Genomic DNA, 4,927 nt, shown 5'->3' on the forward strand with positions numbered 1-4,927 from the left:
ATTCATGCTTATCTTCTTTTCTTATTTTGTCTTTTTACTTCTTATATAACGACTGTTCTTGGTGTTTATCTTTTTGCTTGTATGTTTTTTTATTTTTTTTTGTGATTATGAATATGTTAACGTCTTGGTTTGGTGAGCAGTCAAAAGCCGATGCACGTTTATTAGTGGGAGGGGCAGTTGCCCACCATGAAATTTTCAAAATTAAGTTAATTTATAATAGATAGATATTATGATATGCTCTTGTTATATTGTTTAATGCCCCCTGTGCCATTGTTTGACATATGCAATACATTTAATAAGAGAAAAAGAAACTAAAAATTCATATCATATCAAGGAGCGGATTCATCGGACACATAATTTATTTACTATAGTTTTTTTTTTTTTTGTCGTCTCATCATGTGATTACAAAAGCCCAGAACGAGTAAGGATACAAATATTTTCGAGGCCCAAGACCTTTACAAATTAAAACCCAACTAAAGCCCTTAACATTAGAGATAAGAATTAGTGAATAACAGACACGTGGATACACGTGGAAGCCTTGGGATGAATGTCAGTCGACGGAGAGAAGATGCCGGCGACATCATCGCCGATGCAGAGTTTCGCCTGAAGACTGAAAATCCGAAGAGCATGACCTCCAATCGGATCTAGCATTCTCCTCGAACAAACCGCTTCTCCTCCACCGTTCACTATCTCCTCCATTTGAGATCCCATGAGTATTGCCCAGAAACTTTAAATCTTCGATTAAAAACATTGTTATGCCGATCATCTTCAACTCACAACTAGTCACCCACAGCCTAGAAATAGGCTTTAAGAAAGGGGACTTAGGGAGATCTCATCTCCCGCCGAGAGAGAGGATAATACCACAAGTTAAAGAAGAAGAGCTCTGAGAATTACCGCCGGAATCGATCGCCTTCGCCTCAATACAAGAGGAACCTAATTTCAGAGGAGAAATGGGCAAGACAACATCCAATTAAGCTAGAAAACCATTGCAATAACATAAAAAACTTTGATTCCTCTAATTTAAAGAACTTCATCACTCCACTAAGGAATAGTGATAAACCTTGAAAAAGGAATCAACATGAAAGATAGCAAAGGAGTTCATAGCTGCGGATGAGCATAGATCCGAACAAGTCGGAAAACATAGAAAATCCGATCATAGTCGGAATTATTATATCCGTTTAAACGGAAAACATCTATCCGATATTAATCGGAATTTGTATACCAAAAACTGAGAAAAACTCTCCCTCTGTGGAAGATATTGAAGAGAGAACAGAGGGAGAGGTCTCAAACCCGTTCTCTAATTTATTTACTATAGTTAATAAAATAGTTTATTAAATAAAATATAATCTTAATAAAAAATATTTATATTAAAAAAACCTAACTTATAAGTTATAAGAAAAACAAAAAAAACGTATAATATTATTCTACGATCTTCTATAGCTTGGAACTTTTTTATCACTACCTCATTTGTCACGTTATTAAAATGCTCGTTTTCAATAAGACAAACTAGATAATCGTTAATAATTGGTCATTCATTCGGTTGCGCAATGTAGTCTTCACAATCTTCATTACAGAGAAGCATCTTTCGACTGAAGCACTGGCTGCAGATAAAGTCAAAGCAAGCTTCAAAAGCCGATAAACCAAAGGATGCAAAATATATTTCTTTGTCTCAACCATCACACGTGCAAATATCTCCAAAAATTTCTAATTTCCTAAATCTTTCATCTTCTCGGATATTATCAATGTATAAACCAAGTTAATGATCAAGAGATATCCGTTCCACGAAATTAAAATATTCTGGATAAAACTGAGACAATCTCACAAGTTTTGAGGGATCAAACTCATGGAATGAATTAATAGGGCTCAATGACATAGTGCAGCCAAGTAACTAAGTGTTTACCTCATCAAAACGATCATTGAAGTCTTGAATTTGCATATCCAATACAGTGTAAAAGCATTCTACCTGATATTGATGCATGTTCGTTTTCCCACTTTGTTTTCTTGGCTTCTTTGGATCAACAAAGTCTTCCTCCATAATGAGCAACTATGTGTTATGATTCTCACAAAAGGATGAAAACTTTCTTAATCAAAGAATCCCAACCATTATCTCTGAGCTTACACAATTGCTGCTTGGTGGATTTCACGAGAGACATGGCATTTGAAATGTCTTGATCTTTTTTTTTTTGTGTTTTCAAGAAGAAGCAACATCAACTGTAAGTAGAACACAAAGTCAAATGTGTGAAAGTATTTGAGAATACCATAAGCTTGGCGTTTTTTGATTCCCTCTGTCCCTTCGCTTTCAACATACTCAAGCACGGTAATGATGGAAAGAAATAAATTAACCGAGCGTAATAATGTTATATAATGAGAACACCAACGAGTATTACTGGGTCTTTGGAATGAAAGCTCCTGATCTAATCCTTTTCTAGTCTTAATTTCCCCTTTTTTTTAACTCTTTTCTCAATTCTTTGTCGGTGGTCTTCTCGGACCATATCTTTTCTCTTACAGGAAGCTACAACCACATTTAACTAGACAGCAACCATATCAAAGAAATCTGCAACTTGAAACTGTTTTTTAGCAACTGCCACGACAACCAACTGAAGTTGGTGAGAAAAACAATAAACATAATACGCAGAACCATTTTCTCTCAAAATCAGAGATCTCAAACCATTGAACTCACCCTGCATGTTACTTGCTCCATCGTAACCCTGTCCTCTTAACTTTTTCATACTCAACCCATGCTTAGCAAATATTGAATCAACAACACATTTCAGAGTTAAAGAGGAGGTTTCTTGCACATGAATAAGACCAATGAATCTTTCTTTTATTATTCCACCTTTATCAACAAAGCGAAAAACTACAGCCATCTGCTCTTTATCTGAAAAATCTGCAGATTCATCTATCAACAAGCAAAACACATCATGATCAAGCTCTTGAATAATAAATGCAGTAACATCCTCAGCAAAACAATGCACTATATATGTCTGAATTTTGTGAGACACCATTTGATATATTTTTGGAGCATTCCAACACAACCTTACTTACAATCTTATTTTGCTCTACAATATATTTCAGAAGCTCCACAAAATTTTTCCTATTAGCTGATCCCACATTTTCATCATGACCTCGAAAAGCTAATCCTTCCTGTAACAAATATCTATAACAATCAATTGAAACATTCAATCTGATTATGTATTTATTTTTGGTTGCATCATCATGCTTATAAAAAGCGTGAACAATTGATTGACCTTGTGTCATCAGATTATCAACAATTTTCAATGCATAATTGTGAAACTATTCACTGGTCCCACATGTTCTTGTAATATCTTTGGGGTTTTCCAAATATTAAAGCCTTTTGTCACAAATTAATCACTTTCACTTTTGTTTGCTGTGTAATATTTAGGCGGGCGGTGATACAACGGCCAGCGCCTAAAACGCCTAGTCGGAGTCTAGGCGATTTCTAAGCATTTTAAGCGTTTACAAAATAAATTAATTTATTATATATTTTATAGAGTGTAATATATAAACTTATATATTTTATTTATAAATACTAAAATTTACATTTATAAAATTTAAATATATATTAAAAATTCAAATTACACATAAAAAATAATTTTTTTTTATAAATATCATATATAAAACGCTTAAAAAGTAGCTGCTATGGTCTATTAACGCCTAACGCTTAAGCGGGCGGTTTATGAATGCCTAGCGTCTAGGCGGTGCCTAGGCGACCACCTAGACTGACTTTTAGAATACTGCTAAATAAGTAGCAAAACAAACAAAAAACTTTGTCTTTTTTCACACTATATTCCAACCAACGACCATAGACATCAAACCAAGATGGATTGAATCGTCCTAATTTGTTTCCTACTGCAGTTTTAGGAAAATCATGACCATGAGGTTGGCAAAAACCTTTAATCAAATATCTGCGTCTTACCTCATCTCTTTCATTTTGATGATATTCTAATATTATTTTTCTATCTGCTGGATCTGAAGGTAAATCATCCAAATCGTTTTTAGATGTTGCCGGTGCAAATTTTTTTAAATAATCTTCGCACTAAAAAAAAAAGAATGTTTTACATAACTTATTTTTTATTTTTGCATCAGTTTTAAATGATATAAAAGAATTTTGCATCATTTAATACACTTAAATAAGTGATTCTGGTGGTGGTGATTCCGGGCTCCGGTAGCTTATGGCTAACGAAGGACTCATTCCATCTCTTGAAAATGAAAAGAAACGAAGAATTATTACCAAAATAAGCTACAAAGGGTACATTCAAACTCCCAAATTTTAATGATCTCTTTTGTTCGATCAATTTTGTTTCTTGATTAGACAGACAGTGGTGTGTCTCTGTTTAATGAACAAATATTGGTGAAATGGATTAAGATTGTTGCCTGGAAACGCTGTCTTCCTCAACCCATCATAATAGCTTATGAATCTTATGGTCTTGGGGTGATTTTCTTTTATAATCTGTCTTCTTTTAGAACCTATTTCTCTTTTGTAGCGTACTATTATTGTCTCTCTTGTCATCATTGACGCTTTGTGCATTGGACCTTACTTTGGCTCTTTGGCTGTGAGTTCGCCTATTTTGTTTAATTATCTGAGTTTAATATTTTTCCCCCATTAATGTAAGATTGTTCTCTCATTGGCAGAACAGAAGTTTCCGAAGTTTTTTGTTTTAAAAATGCGAAAGTTTCTCTCGTCGTTTTTAAGTTTGATGGATCTTGGTTGGTCTTCCAAATGCTCAGCTTAGATATAAGTTGAATGATTATGGCTCGTGGTTTCAAAAAGAGGTATCAGAATTCATCCTGCACGAAAGTATCATTCAAACAAGGATGTTTTCTTCCTTTTTCGTCTAACCCTCGTCGATGTTTCAACTTAACAACACCAATAACAGGAAAACGCTGAAGAGTTGTCTTGTTAAAT

At 34.2% G+C, this 4,927-nt stretch overlaps 1 pseudogene; it reads right to left on the reverse strand.

Annotated features, from left to right (window-relative positions):
• Positions 1–2,191: 2,191 nt before the first annotated feature.
• Positions 2,192–3,825, reverse strand: LOC112083055 (annotated as a pseudogene).
• Between the last annotated feature and the right edge of the window lie 1,102 nt (positions 3,826–4,927).

The sequence above is a fragment of the Eutrema salsugineum genome, unplaced genomic scaffold (genome assembly GCF_000478725.1).
Source record: "Eutrema salsugineum unplaced genomic scaffold, Eutsalg1_0 scaffold_7, whole genome shotgun sequence".
NCBI lineage: Eukaryota > Viridiplantae > Streptophyta > Magnoliopsida > Brassicales > Brassicaceae > Eutrema > Eutrema salsugineum.